Source organism: Canis lupus, chromosome 2 (assembly GCF_011100685.1).
Source record: "Canis lupus familiaris isolate Mischka breed German Shepherd chromosome 2, alternate assembly UU_Cfam_GSD_1.0, whole genome shotgun sequence".
Lineage (NCBI taxonomy): Eukaryota > Metazoa > Chordata > Mammalia > Carnivora > Canidae > Canis > Canis lupus.
In genome coordinates this window covers 24,010,890-24,027,279 of record NC_049223.1, presented here as the reverse complement: position 1 = coordinate 24,027,279, position 16,390 = coordinate 24,010,890, and positions in this window count along the sequence as shown.

The following is a 16,390-nucleotide window of genomic DNA, read 5'->3' as shown; positions in this document are numbered from 1 at the left end:
GACTTAACATTGTTCTAGGGATTGGGAAGAACAGCAGAGGAATAAGCATCAGGAGTCATGATGTTGTTAGGCATCTCACCCAAACTCCCTCCTCCTTCCTGCTCAGAACTATAGGAAAGGTCAAGGTCAAAAGCAAAAACCAGGTGGGAAGGGCAAGCAGGAAAACCACCAGGCAAAAACCAGTAGCAGTTAACCCTCCTTAAGCAAATGTTAAATACACTTATTATAGCAATAAATAATAATGCAGGATGGAGTGTACATGGTGTAAACACCTTTAATACAATTCTAATTTTCTCTTTGCTTCAAGAGCCACAGATTGTTATGGCAACAAAACAGAAAAACAGATCACAGTATTAATTTCATATCTTGGCTTCATTTGTTCCACATTTGCAATACAACACATGCATAACAAACAGCTCGGGCCGAGCCAAAGCAGAGAAAACACACACACCACAGAAGGGCACCCTCTTGGCCTTGAGTTTTGTTCAGTAAGAAATAAATAATAATTTTCTACAAAGATTAGAAGTTTAGTTGCCCACACAATTTGCCGTCTGATGGATAACACTTGAGCAGCACGTCATCCTGTTCTTGCCAGCCCGATGATGCAAGGGAGAATGGGAACAGGCAGCCGAGCATCTTCTGCAGAAAGTTCTCCACTACAGGGTTTTTTTTGGTTTTTTGTTTTTGTTTTTTTAGCTAAGGAAAAAAACTTGGCTGACCTGGCTCTTTCTTAGTTCCCATGTGCCTGGGCTCCTGGGGCACCCCACCCCAATCCCCACCCAACTTGCTTCTTTACTTTACATCCAGAGTCCTAAAAATCGGTCTTCACTGTAGAGAAAAAGGAACTGTCAGACTGCTGGTAGGAGAAGCCAGTAGAATCCTCTGTGGATAGGAACTCAACAAGATCTAGCAAAGTTGAATATTCTCATGATCTGTGACCCAGGCATTCCCTCCTTACAGATAGAACCTTTGCTTGTGTCTCCAACGAAATATCTCTGAGACTATTCATTCCAATATTGTATATAGCAGAAAAAAAAATTCGAAGAAATTTAATTTTCCATCAACAAGAGAAAAGATGGATTATGAGTAGATAGATGCGATGCTGCAAGTATCTGACCACAATTTACTAAAGTAAATAAATTAAAAGGACAACGCAGGGATCCTTGCGGTGCTGGGACTCTTCTTCATCTGGACTTTATCAGTGTCAGTATTCTGGGTGTGACCTTGTACTATTATTTTGCACAACTTAGAAGAATAATCCAACAAGAAGAGTAAGTTGGGGAATATGGGTGAGTGGGGGTGAATAGATCAATTGGGACAAACGGACTTTGAGCTGCCTTCCAGATTATGCATTGTCAGCTCATCGCCTGGCTCTTAGTGTTCACTGAATACTTGATCCCTGTGGGGATGGCCCCGTGGATTCCTGGAACCTGCAAATATGTTACATCACATGGCAAAGGGGAATTAAGGTTGCAGATGGAATTAAGTTTGATTATCAACTGATTTAAAACAAGGAGATTACCTTGGATTATCTGGGCGGGCCTAATGTAATTACAAGGGTCCTTTAACGTGGAAGAGAAAGGCAGAGGAGTCAATGGCAGTGCAGCGCAATGTGACAATTCCTGCCATGGCTGGTTTTGAGGATGGGAGGAAGCCACATGCCAGGGAATGTGCAACTTCTAGAAATTAGAGAAGGCAAGAAAAAGATCCTCCCCTAGAGTCCTTCACAAAGGAATACGACTCTGCCAACACTTTGATTTTAGCCCAGTGAGCCCTATTTTGGACTTCTTTTTTTATAAAAGATTTTATTTATTTATTCATGAGAGACACAGAGAGGCAGAGACACAGGCAGAAGGAGAAGCAGGCTCCCTGAGAGGAGCCTGATGTGAGACTCGATTCCAGGACCCCGGGATCACGACCTGAGACAAAGGCAGACACTCAACCACCGAGCCACCCAAGTGCCCCTATTTTGGACTTCTTACCTCAAAACTTCATGATGATAAATTCGTGTTGTTTAAACCATGAAATTTATGGTTATTTATCACAGCAGCAATAGGAAACTTACAAATCCTCAATGGGGAGTAGGACCACTAGTTTGGGAAGGAGCTAGAAGTCTCTGTTGGGTCCCACATCCCTGAGTGGGGAAGGGAAGGCCAGATAGATTAGAAGTAAATTAAAGAGAACTAAAAATTGTAACTGAGTGACATATCAGAGACTAAGCCCATCCTCAGCCCCACTATCAACATCAGAGGACAGGAAGCAGTAGAAACATCCCTTCGAGGGAAAAATAGCAACTGGACACAGGAATGTTAGGCAAACTATTGTCTTTTCTGGCCTCACAGAATGAACTGCTCCACCCACGGCCCAAGACAGACAGGCCCAAGGTCCCGCATCTTTGTGGGCTACCTGCATAGGGCCTCACTTTGGGAAGAAGAGACCTGACCATCCCAAGAATTCCCTGAAAATGGAATTCCAAGCTATTTCTTTCATAACAAAAATAGCCTTGGGTATCACCATGTATTTTAGCATTGCCGGCACAAAGTAGCATCCTGTGAACACCTGCAGGTTGGATAGATAGAGGTGTGCTTGTCTTATAGGGAGAGAATTCCGACTTCCCATCTCTTCACACCTCCTCAGGACCCCCCCATGGTATACATCCCCTACTTATTCTCTGACTGGATCTAGAAATAGTTGATGTCCAGGGAAGGAGGTCAGAAGTGGGAAGCCAACATTTAAAATATGATAAATCCATAGATCACAGAGCTTTGAAAAGTCTGGGCTCTCTCTCTCTCTCCAAGTGGTTGACTCCCAAACTAGGAGATCAGAGATCAGGGTTCTAGGTGTGGGTCAAAGAAGCTTGGGTGATCTTTTGCTCCTCCAAATGTCCTAGTTTATGACAATAGTCATAATGAATGGAACAAGAGAATAAGAACTAGGAGTGGATGAGAAAGAAAACACAAAGGCAAAGATGAATGAGTAGAGATAAAATGTCAGCAAAAATGAGATGAGAGCACAACCTTCAGTTCTACACGCTCTACAGTTACGGAGAAGCTAGCGGGGGGAAAAGGGAAGCTGACTTAGACCAAGAAATAGAAGCAAGCCAGCCACTCAGTAAAAAACAATTAGAGACTATTCGAGGAGAAGATGAAGAAATTCTCCTGAGGATCCTTGCAAGAGAAGAACATTTAACGTACTGATCAATGTCCTCAAAAGCTTCCTTCTAGGACACACAGTAATGAGTTCCTTGGGACTTATTATAGGCTGGTAGCTTCACACCAACATGAAAGTCGGCTGCTCAGGAACTACAATGCTCTAGGCCTCAGGCGCGCAGTTTTCAGTGGCTCTGGCTAAATGCAAAGCACTATTTTAGATTATTTAGATATATGGAAGGGCTTGTATCTTCCAGTGCTCTTTATCGAATATTGCTTCCAGCAGGCTTCAAGATACCACATCAAGACATTTCTGTCAACTTTTCTTTTTACATTCATCCCAAATAGTAAAGAAAGAAAAAAGAAACCCAGAAATATGAACTGCATCTTCAATGAAATGAAAGGACTTTTGTAACAGAATGGCACAAAGTGAAAGCGAAGGCTAAAAAAAAAAAAGCAGATGGAAATGACCAAGCTGGGAGCAGGAAGGTCATACCTAAGAGCCCATGGTAAAGAGTTGGATTAAGAAGAAAGCAGATTTACCGTGAAGCCCAGAAAACCCCAAGGACCAGAGGCACAGGTGCAGTGAAAGGCAGGAAAAAGTGAAAAAATGGAAGTGGGAAGTTTGTAGGAGGCTCCCAGGCCCCAAGACCACCCATTCTGGTAACCGATGCACCCCTGCCCCCCCAGGAATGCTAGAACCTTGGACCAGAGAGGGGACTCGTGGTTGCCAGGTATTGAGGAGGTGATAGTGGAGGGTACCCAGACCCTATGGTAAGGGAGTTGAATGAAGGTTTGCACATGACTGGTGAGAACATTGACCCTTTGCTCCTTCCTGGTTCCAGAACTCTAGGAAATAGGGGGAAATTCCAAGGTAGGGAATAGAGGCGCCTTTTCTTAAGAAACTGATACACCCTTAAGAAAAGAAAGACCTACAGATAATGACACATGGGCATCTCCAAGGACAGAGCCTGCTGCCACCCACACCCACCCTACCCCCAGGACACCCAAGGCAGGCGGCCCTACAAGCGCAATCAGAGCTCCAGTCAATTGCTTGTAGGTCACTCTTAAATACCAATGGACTGTAAAGGGTCACAAGGCATTGAAAGGATGTCTTCATCATGAAGGAGAAGGTAGCAAAACAAAGAGAACAGCAGAACCTGGGGGAAATAGCAATCTCAAGGAGTAGAATGAAACCTAGGGGAAAAACTGCCTATAAATACAATTTGCAACTGGATAAGAAAAAACCTAAACAGACAACAGAATAATGCAGTTATTAACTCCAAGAAAAATAAAAGTTGAACGAGAAATAAGATATTGTCATGGTACATTACTTGACTCGGCAATGAACAATACTCACAGAGTCACCATAGAAAATATGGAATAAAGAGCTAATAAAGAATGTGATTTAACCAGAGTGGGAGGTAGGAAGAGAGACAGGTGTGAGGACGTAAAATTTTTCATCATCCACAAACCTGATGAATCACAATACAGGATACGTATATTATTTGGGAGTGTGGCATTAAATACCACAAGAAACAATAAAGGGAATGAAAAGTATTCTTTAAGGAACAAGGTAGGATGGTAATAGGAGCCAGAGGAGTCTTTTTTTCTGATTTAAATTTTTAATGACCATTTCACCTGTTTGACAATGTGCAGGCTATACTCAGATAAAATAAAAATTGATTTAAAAACGTGACGTGGCTCTCAGCCACACGTGAGAGGTGTTGAGCGATGGTCAATCTACAGTCGCATTTCCTAGGATTCAGCCATTTGACCAGCCAGTGCGACAGGGACGTTGTGTAATGACGATCTGCTGAGCTGGGGAATGGAAGGCTCACCTGGTAGCGCTCACTGTGGACTCCATGGAGGTGGGGATCATGCCAACCACGCCCACTTAACACGATCCCCACAACTGCCACACTGAATAAGCGTAGCTAACGCTATTCTCATTTACCACTTGCTATACGCCAGCCACTAATGCCAAGCATTTTATACATAGCAAGTCATTTAAGCCTGGCAACGGCCCACCGTTACCCCCCATTTCATAGCTGAGACAACCGAGGGACACAGAGGGCAATTAATTCGTGCAATATTGCCACCTCCTGAGTGGTGAAGCCAGGACGTGACTCCAGTCTGACACCTCCCCTCTCAATGACTGTGTGCTCAATAAACATCTGTGGAAGGACGATGGCATGGCCAAGGGAAGAAAAATTAACAGGGAGAGAAAAAAAAGGAAAGGAAGGCCAACTCTCCCTAGAAGATAATTTGGAATCTGATATATTGCAAAAAAAAAAAAAACCTCTCCAAAATTCCACTCCAGAGAGCAAGTGTGTAGTCATGTTAGTCGAGGAAAAAAAAAAGTTGGAGATACGTCTCTCAAAAGATGCAAAGTACGGGGCCCCAGCAGGAGTGCAGCCCCCCTGCAGCTCCCGGGCAGGAACAGGTCACGGATCACCTCCGGGGGCCACGGGGGCTCCTGGTGACCCTCAGATACCCGGTGAAACTGCTTCCTCACCTTCTCCTTGACGCCCTCATCCTCTAGAATTTGGGTCCAAATCTACAAGGCCGTATTTGAAAATAGATCCCACCTGTCCCCAGATGGCAGGCCCTATCTCAGAATGGAGGTCAGGGGGCATGACCTTCTCTTCTCTGCTGATTTTTTCCCCCTTAGTTCCTCTGGCCAACAGACCCCTGGGAAAAATCCTGGGAGAGATGGGGAAGGGGGGCAGGTTTGAGAGCAAAAACGCATAGACTCTCCTTTTGGGAAAAAGAAGACTCTTGCCCACTGAGCTGGCCAGGGGAGGGGTCAGCAGTAACTGAGCCGCAGAGGAGGGTGGGGTCACACACACACACACACACACACATATGCACACACACAACAAATTCTCAAAAGGAGAAAGCTTTGGGGTTTCACCTTCACTTTCTTCTGCCCTAGCTGAAATACTGGAGCGACCCTGGGGCTGCAGCAGCCACTTTTCCACCAGGAGGACCAAAGCCATACACGAGGGTGGCAGGACAGGAAGACAGAAGGACATCCTCAAGCACTCCTGGGCTGCCTGCCTCAGGACTTCTCATTACATTTAAGAAAAGGAAGGAAGAGGAACACCTGGGTGGCCCAGTCAGTTAAGCGTCTGGCTCTTGATCTCAGTCCAGGTTTTGATCTCATGGTCATGAGTTCAAGCCCCACACTGGGCTCAGCTGAGGTTGTGAGAGAGCAGGGCTGGGCCGGGGAGTGAAAGGGGCTTTCACTCTTCACTCCATGCTCCTGGGGTAAAGTAGTTGAAAAGTAATGCTGGTTTGCTTCCTTCCCTTTGGGTGATTAAATTCTAAGTCTCCCTAAACTGAACGGAGAGTTAAACGCCTTGGGAGACCATCCTCTGGATGTCGAGGGCTCTGGAAATCCACATATCCCGGTCAGCCCCACCAGAGAGAGAGAGACAGACGGCTGCGAGGACAGGGAGCCCACGGGACTACCATGCTGATGGCATGACCTCTGGGCTTCTGCCCTCTAGAGACCGAGGATGGAGTTCTGAAACACCCCAATCGAGGGGTGCCTGGTGGCTCAGAGGTTGAGCATCTGCCTTTGGCTCAGGGGGTGATCCCAGGGTCCTGGGATCGAGTCCTGCACCGGGCTCCCCGCAGGGAGCCTGCTTCTCCCTCTGCCTCTCTCTCTGTATCTCTCATGAATAAGTAAATAAAATCTTAAAAACTCACACACACACATACCCCAATCGGATAAGCATTTGGGTCAAAGAGCTGATTTTCTGACACCCGAGTGCAGCCCCAGTGCCCCTGCCCACTGCAGGCGGGGGCTCTCCACAGCTTGAGTGCGCGGGGCCCGGGCAGTGTGGTACCCACGAGGCTGGGAGGCCTCCCCCTGGACCCCAGCCCCACACCCTCCCCACGGGCCTGGGAGCCCGGATGGAGACGCTCGAATGCTTCTCCACAGCAGCCAGTGTCCTGGGGCTGGGCCTTGGCCCGTCCCTGACTTCCCGGGCTCTCCCAAGTGAGGGTCCCCCGAACGCCATCAGGCAGCTGAATGGATGTGACCTGTGAATTACACAGCTGCTCAGAAGGATAATTGCTCTGTAATCTAAACCGTAATGGGCGTGATGGAGAGAATGTTCGCCCGTGGCTGGCCTGCCTGCCTGAGGACGTCCGCAGGACACAGTTCCCTGAGCTGGTCCATGGCCGGAGCCCCACGCACACCCAGGCAGGGAGCCCCCCATCCCCCCGAGGCTTGGTGTCAAGTGAGCCAAATTAGTAAGAGTGCAGATGAAGCAGGCGGGGGGGGGGGGGGGGGGGGGGGGCAGAGGGGTTCTCACCTAGGATCCCCAGGAGCCTGTGGGAGGGTGGGAGGGGCACATGTCACTGGTGGTGCTCCCCGTGGCCTCTCCCACCCTGTCTCCTGCCTCTTAGGCCAAGTCGCACTCCAACCACTGGGCACCTGCTGGAGGCCTCCCTGAGCCCAGCAGGGGCCACCAGGCTGTCACCAGCAGGTCGGGGAACAGGGGAGGGACAACAGTGCCCCAAACAGCAATGCACACCCGCGGCTGGCGGGAACTGGGTCAGGAAGGCCCGGCAGCGGCCGCGGTGCAGGTCCGCTCGGGGAGGTTGCTCAGGGCCCCGACTGCACATCCTGGTGGCCAACGCTGAGGCTGGGTGACCGAGGTTCCCTGCCCGTGTCTGCCTCTGGGGCTTTTGCAGAGGCTGAGGGTCCTTGGGAGTATGTGATGAGGTGAGACCAAGGGGTGAGGACACTGTGAGCACCATGCATTGCACCCCTTCATGGTGGTTCCAGAGACCCCAGGAATAACCTCCCCCCCCACCTCCTTCCGACTCCTTCCCCAGTCTCCCTGACCCTTCTGCACCCCAGGGCCCGCCCCCCCACCCTGCTCTCCTCTCCTTCTCCAGGAGGAGGGGGGCCGTGATACCACCTGTGAGGGGGGCACAGACCTCCCTCACCCCAACCCTGGCCACCCCCCAACCTGCAGCCCTGGGGATGCTGAACCCCCTCAGCAGTCTCTGGTCCTGCCCATCCACCACCACCTGCTCCACCCACCACCCACCCACCCACGCACCCAACCGGAGCTTTTAAAGGAATCATCTCTGAAAGGGGGGGAAAACCCCAACCCTCGAGTAACAAAGAATCATATAATTACTTTGCAGCTACTTGTCCTTGGTAATTTGATGCTTGTGTTGCTATAATTACACACTCGGTGGAGTTAGAGTCACAGTGCTTGTGTGGCCCATCAGCAACATCTGTTCTCAAAGGGGGAGAAAGCCCGAGAGGGGGCCTGGCTGATGTGGGCCCCAGACCCGGGGGTGGGGTGGGGGGGTGGGATTGCAGGCAGGAGGCTGCGGGGGGCACCGAGGGGCTGGAGGAGGATACGGGGCCCCAGGTGGGCGCACGCAGCCCCATATGCACAGTGAGCAAGGCCTGTGGGCGCCCCTCTCCCCTGGGGCACCTCGAGGACCCAAGGGCCCGGCTGGCCTGAGGACGGCTCTCGGCCGCTCCCCACACCTCCCCGGCCCTCACCCAACTCCTGCCTCGCCCCATGGCCCGGGCCACCCACCCGTGCCCTGCACAACCGCCGGACAGTCTTTGAAAAAGGCCACTTTGGTGCAACTACCCATTGCCCGGCCTTCGCGGGGGGCTCTGGCCACCCACCCGCTGGGCTGGCCGCACCCCGCAGCACCCAGCCTAGGAAGGCCGGGCTGCCTCGTGGGGCCTGCGGGGGCTGGAAGGCACCCCCTGCCCAACAGGCCAGCTGCCTGGATGAGCCCACGGCCCGGCTCTGCTCTGTGAGCACCCCGCAGGCCTGGCCAGAGCCCCATGGCCACAGAGGGGATGGGGAGACAGGGTCAGGCAGTGGGGGGCTCCACACCCCCCAGGGCTCCTGGCAGCCCTGACCCTGGATCCACTGCCACCCCCTCCACCTCACCTTTGCAGGCCGTCCATTGGAGCTCAGCTCTGCCCTCAAAGGACCCGCTTCTGACCCCTCTCACCCTGCGTGGCCGTCACCTGTGTGGCCCTGAGCGGTCCCCTCTGCTCCTAGTTTCTGTGGCTCCCCTCACCTGGACAGACTCCTCCCTCTCTGCACCCCCCTTGCTTTCCCTGCTCCCCCCACCGGGACCTTTCTCACCATCTGCGCACCAGAAGGAAGCTCCACGGGCAAGGGACTCTTCACTGCTTTCTTCCTGGGACATCATGTCCCGGGGGTTCAGTAAGGAGTCGCTGAGTGACCTACTGCAGGGCCCCTGCACTGGTGCCACACAGAGTTGGTCATGACTGTGCCCACAGTCAGGGCAACACTCCAAGACTCAGGGGTTACCTCGTTCATTGCCTCTTGCCTCTCATTGGGCCCCCGGGTCAAAGGTGGCACTTCAGACAATGAGGCAGGAAGACAGGGTACGAATAGGAGGGGGTGGGCCTGATGTCTCAGCCTGTAGGGACAGCAGGGCTGTAGCCCCGGGAAGCATGGCTGGGCAGGGCCAAGGAGGGCCTGTGGCGGATGAGGGCCAAGCAGTGGGGGTGGGGCAGGTGGCGGGTAGGGCGGGGGGCCCAGCTGACCCTGATCCCCTGGCTGTCCTGGGGCGCAGGTAGGACAGAGCACACGGTGACAGAGGTCCCAGCACACTTCACCTGGCCCCTGGTAACTGGGGCGGTGGGGTTTGACCTTCGCAGCCTCACCCGCCTAGTCTGCAGGTGCTTCTCCTGTTCCCGGGGACACTCGGGTCCAGGCTTGGTGAAGCTACCTCTGAAGATCCTCCCAGTCCTGGCTCAGGAGGGCCTGGGGTCTCTGGGAGACGTCGGCTCTGTCTACGGGATCCCCGCCCCCCATCCCCGTCATGCCCCACCCCACACCCAAAGAAGCCTCCACCAATCACCCACCAGCTTTCTGGGGGTCTCCCTCCAGGGCACCCCTGCTTCTCTCCCTAAGCAGCCTACCGACACAGTCCAGCCTTCTCTTTAAAAGGAAGAAGGTAGGGCGCCTGCCTTCAGCTCAGGATGTGACCCTGGGGTCCCGGGATCGAGTCCTGCATTGTGCTCTCTGCATGGAGCCCGCTTCTCCCTCTGCCTGTGTCTCTGCCTCTCTCTCTCTCTCTCTCTCTGTGTCTCTCATGAATAAATAAAATCTTTAAATAAGTAAATAAAAATGTAAAAATAAAAGGAAGAAGGTCATAGCTAACTGTACCTTATGAGGAACACACTGGATTCGGTTCCCAGGGCAGCCAGAAAAACTGCCACAGGCTTGGTGGCCTAAAACAGAAGAAATTTCTCTCCCACATTCCGGAGGCCAGGGCCACGCTCCCTCTGGAGGCCCCGGAGCAGAGTCCTTTCCGGCCTCTCCCAGCATCTGGAGGCCCCTGACATTCCTTGGCTTCGGCTTCACAGGGCCTTCTCCTGCGTCCGTGGGTCCTATTCCGGCTCTTCTAAGGACACCCTCGTTGGAGTCAGGATCCACCCTGACCCAGAGTGACCTCATGTCCATTCCTACCTTAATCACATCTGCAGAGACCCAGCTTCCCAAAAAGGTCACGGGTGAACGCAAAGTTGGGGGGCCCACTGTGCAACTCACTACAGCTGCCGTGGGCCGGCATCGCGCCGGGTGGTCACCACGTTACCCGGCCGACCTCACGGGCCACGGTTCTTATTCTCACATTCAGTGAGAAACTGAGGCTGGGGGCACAGGCCGCCCCGGGGCCCCAGGCCGCCCCGGGGCCCCACGGGGGACCTTGCTTGTCTGGCTGTGCCGTGGGGTCCACAGGGAGGGACACGGCCGGGCCCTGCGGAGCACTCGCAGCCACGACCTTCCTGGCATCTGCTACCCAGTTGTGTTGGGGGGTGGCAGGTGGCCCCAAGTGCCGAGGATCACATGCACCCCGACAACAGAGAGGAGCGACGGCAGGGAAGCTGGCTCCCGGGGTGGGCCTCCTCTGGAGCCGCGCGGCCGGGTCTGCTGGTCTGTAGGGGCCTGCGGGGAGGAGAGGGCATTCTCAAAGCTTCTCTTATTCCCATCACAGCCGTGTTCAGCCGTACACAGGCACCCTTTGCAGGCCTCGTTTCCAGGGAAAGTTTCAAGCACCTGGTCCTCCGAGCTTTTAGACAGAGGTCCGTCACCTGGTTGTCACGCCGAGCACACAGGTTTAGAGATGTAGAAGACACCGACCCTGCCCCTCAAGAACCCATGCAGAGATTTGAGGGGAAGAGGCAGGGATGCTGACACGAAAGTGCACCGGGAACGCCGCACGGTGGCCTCTTGGCTGCAGTGACCATGCAGAAGAGTGGGACTAGGCCAGAGCTTTCCATGTGAATGACCACTGGGGACAAAAGGGAACGGTGTGGCCGGCCAGAGAAGAAAGCCACGTAGCAGGTGGCACCACTTATGAGGCACTGAGGCTCCTGGTCTGTATGTCCAGGTCCACGTCGAGGTTGAGTCACGTGTTCCTGGAAGAACCAAAGGGCGCTCGTGGCGATGCGGCCCGTGAAGGCTTCTGTGAAGGGCTCATCTTGAGGGCGAGCTCGACGGGGGCCACGGGTCTGGGAACCCCACGAGGGAGCAAGGGAGCCCCACCAGGAGCCCCCAGCAGCCCCACGTGCCGCACGGCACCCCCCTCAGGCTCCGGGCCTAAGCCTCTCGAGGGAGTCACACGCGGCTGCTTGCATTTCCCGAGGGAACAAAGGGAGGCCCAGGGAGGGAGGGAAAGGCTTGCCCCGTGCGCCCTGGGCCCGCCACCCTTGTTCCCACCGTGGCTGCTCCCTCGACGTGGGAAAGCTCGCCCCCCAGATGGCCTTCCAGCCTCGGCTCAAACGTCGCTTTCTCACCGGGGCCCCACGGCGACCCTGAACCCCAGCCCTCCCCATTCCTCACACCAGTGGCGCCCGGCAAATGCTCAACTGGCTCATTCCCACGGTGTAAATGTGCCCGTCGGGGCCAGTTCCCAGCCACCCCCGAGGACGGGTGCACAGCCGGCCGGAGATGCGCACGTCAGCGGCACACGCTGCCCCAACCCCGCTCCGCCTCCCCTCCTTCTAGCAAACTGGGGAAATGCACTTGATATGTTTACTGTTTATTCTTTGTCCCCCCCCCCCCCCAGTGTACACGTCAGGGAGGCAGGGCTTCTGTCTGGTTGCCGGGTCCCTCTCATTGCCCCCTGATAAGCCCAGGCCCCTAGAGCAGGAGCCAGGCAAAGGATGGCCCGAGTGAAATCTGGCCCATGGTCTGTTCTTATAAACATAATTTCGTTGAACTTTGTTCGTTGGATCCCACATTGGCTATGGCTGCTTCCCAGTTACGTGACAAAGTGGTCGAGAGCCCATAAACACCATGTGGCCCCCACAGACAAACCCCTACTTAGGAGGGCGCCTGGCACAAAGTAGCTTCTCAGCAAACGTCTGCGGGATGCCCGGTGCATGAACGTCGCACACAAACGTCACCGCGGACACTTCTGCTCTCATCCTGCTTGGCCCAGCAGTCCTCCCGTGCGCTCAATCCCCACTTGACAGAGAGTACACAGAGCATCCGAAGTTCAAGCCACACCCTCAAAGTCACAGGGCTAATGGGTGGCATCTGAGCGTGTCCTGCTTCCGCCAGCTCGGGACATGTTTGCCTCCACGGGGGCCGTGTGACCAAGGGCTCAGCCTTCTAGGCTAGAAATAAAGGGACGGGCTCAGTGACACTCCAGGGGGACTTCAATTTCTTCATGAGGTGTTACGAATTCTTTTAAAATGCAACTGATGCCGAGTTGAAATTCATTTCAACCTGAAGTAATAGCCCCAGAAGGTGCCCGCAAAACTGTGCCAAGTGGTTGGCACAGGGCCAGGATTAAAACTCGGGACATCCAGGGGCCCCTGGGTGGCTCAGTTGGTTAAGCGTCCAACTCTTGATCGGCTCAGGTCCTGATCTCAGGGTCGTGAGGTCCAGCCCCCTGTCGGGCTCCATGCAGGGCCTGTCCCCTGCTCACTCGCTCTCTGTCTCTCTCTCTTAAATAAATAAATAAATCTTTAAGAATGAATAAGTAAATAAAAATAAAATGAGGGACACCCGGTTCCAAGCCCCAGCCCTCATAATACGGCTATTCCATGCCTGCTAATCCACTCCCCGCGCTGATTTTAATTCAGCTCAAGGGTAGATCATACGTTAAATCAGTCTGACTCTGGAATGATAGTAGACACTCAATACATCATAGAAACACAGCAATCGGGAGCTGGCTGGGCCCCTGGAGGCTCTGGGGCCGGTGGTTCTCAGCTGTGGGCACATTTGACTCACTCATAGGCCGAGGGTGTTGGTCCGAGGTGAGCCTGAGAATAGAGACCTTCTAAAAGCTCCTGATTTCATACATGAGGACCTGACGCTAGAGATTTCAAGGGCTATTCCTCCGTTAGCGCAGAGCGTGCAGGGATGACCCAGCGACCCAGGCCGGCCTCCCCGCCAGTGACCTTTGCTCTGTGCACGCTCCATCCTGGCCAGGCAATCCGCTGGTGCAGAAATAATCATTGCGAGGGGCTGGTATAATTGAGCATCTTTGGGATTTTCCTCCTAACATCCTTAAAGTCCCCTTGGCCTCAGACTATCCATGTGAGGGAGGGTAGAGGCCGACATCATTGCCCCATTTTACTGATCTGGGAAACTGAGGAGCTGACGTTCTAGGCTCCATGAGGCAGCAAAGCCCAAAGGTAAAGGGTGCCGTGGACACTGACAGACCTGGCTTCCCTGCTGGTTCTGTCCTTTCCAGCCGTGTGAACTTGGGGAAATCACTGAACCCCTCTGAGCCTTGGAATTGTCACGTGTTAAGTGGGAAATAATGAGTTCTGCGAGCCTGAAGGGGCCTGCTGGGCTGTTGGGACCAAGTGCTCCCCTATCGCTTTGTCAGTTCCCCAACAGCCAACTAGGTCAGCGGACTATTTACAAAGGAGAGAGCTGAGACTGGAAGTCGAAGGACTTGCCTAAAATCACGCAGCTGGCAGGGGGACGGCTCTGGGACTAGGGCGCAGTCCTAGAGGCTCCCACCTGGCCCTGGGGCTTTCCACAACTCTCCCCAGGCCCTGTTCACTCTGATGTGCTGCTTCTAATGAGGCCAGAAAATCAGCTCTTTGTTAGAGCTCCTGTGCGGTGAGCACATGAGAGGGAAGGAGGATTCCACTGGCCCCACAGCCCCCACAATAAATTCGGGCCCCTGGAAGAAGTGTAATTAAAGCCATGAACCCCCGGGACAGTGGCCGCATCACACAGTCACACCATCAGGGAGTCAGGACAGGGAAGAGCTGATTGGCAGACGAGAGCACACTGCTTAGCTTGGGATTTGCAGTCTGGGAAGAGACCGTCCATCACACTTACAGGGGATAATCACCTAGGATCACCAGCACTCTGGGCCACCACCAGGACAGCCGTGGGGACAGCCGTGGTGACGGGTCGGCCTCTGGAATCAGTGAGAACAAAAGGGACAAAGGCCATCAAGGAAATGGAAAGCAACAACAACAAAAAAGGCCTCCCATTCCCCATGGGTCTCTCTTCCAATAAGATTTGTTCGTGCTGAATTCACTTCCCCCTACAAGCAACCTCCGGAGACTGTGGAAAGGAGCCAGGGGGAGACTATTCCACCGAGCAGCACTTAGGAGAGTGACTGCCATGCTCCCAGCATGGCAGTGGGAGGCGCAGCCAGTAACTCGCTGGGTGATGGGGGGCGTCCCCCCGGCCCCCCCTGGGCCTACCTCCCTTACAAAGTGACCAGGTGAGACCAAGCCCTGACACTCTGTGACTCTGAGGCCCCTGGCAGGAGAGCCAGGAGCTCCAGAGCAAAGCTGGCGGCTGCTGGGGTGGGCCCTCCAAGAAGGAGCCGGGCCCATATCCAGCCCACAAAGGGTTTGAGCATGAGAACAGCACATCCCCCCGGGAAATTTTCCTTTGGACGCTGGACATCTTTGGGGGCTCTTGGGTGGCTTGGTCGGTTAAGCATCTGCCTTCGGCTCAGGTTGTGATCTCGGGGTCCTGGGATCGAGCCCCACATTGGGCTCTCTGCTCAGCAGGGAGTCTGCTTCTCCCTCTCCCTCTACACCCTTTTGTGTTGGCCCCCCACCCACTCTGCTCATGCTCTGTTTTGCACTCTTGCGAATAAATAAATAAAATCTTTTTTGAAAACAAAAAAGGAAGAAAGAAACTGGGCTCATTTTGTCCTGGAAGAGTGGCAAACCACAAAGGACTTTGGATGCCGGTGTGGAGCATCTCGATCCTTCCTTACAGGGACCTGGGGGCTCTTCAGGATTTCTGAGCACACAGAAACCATCCAGCCTGTGTTTAAGGATGACCATAGCAAGGGAGACCAGGGGAGAGAAAGAGCTGGGGCCCGGTGCTTTCCAAGGCGAGGCAGGGCGCCTGGGAGCCTCTTGGAGCCCCTCTGTTCAGCCATGTGTTCCCATTATATTTGAACATTGGAGACTATCTAAGGGCGCATTATTTTTTTCTTATTATTATTATTTAGTCTTCTGAAAAGACCTAAAGGCATGAAAAGCAAAGAAGCAGAAGAGCAAAAAATTGTGCATCCGGCCAGAGGGAGTTGTATTTGCCATCCTGAAAATCTCTGCTTCTCATTAATTAGAGGAGCCAAGAAATCACCCTTCAAAAACTGGCTTTTCCACCAGGAATGCCAACTGCTCAACATCTTTGTGGGAACGTGCTGCTGGCCCCCTCTGGAGCCCAAGCCCTGATGGCAAAGTGCCCCAGCCACGCGATTGAAATATCCACTCGGTGCCACCTTCGCCCGTTAATTGTGTGTGGAGAGAGTGCCTCGCCTGACCTGTTTATCTGTGGGCTTCAGAAGCAGGCCCCTCTCCGGCGCTCCTCCCGCGAGCCAGGCTGGCCGGGCCACCCTCCCTAATGCCAAGCCCTGGCTGCAGCTCCTCTTCTGCGTCTAGCACAGCTTCTGGATGTCTTGCTCCTCCGCTGGCCCCGCTCCTGGCCATGCAGAGCAGAGGAACAGCTTGGGAAGCTCCCGGAGCTGGCTCCCCAAACGTGGTGGCCTCCTGTCCTGCTCAGCTGCAAGGGGTGGTCTGAAGGCAGAGGGTGATCCTCAGGACTCTGGGCCTCGCCACACACAACATCTGACTCTCAGCCCCACGTGGGCAGGGAAGGGGCCTCATGGGAATGAGACTTTCCACGACGGAGGACTGTGATACAGTGATCTATAGTAAATATAAATTTGGTCTCTGTCCTCATACCTGGTACAGAGCTTCTAAA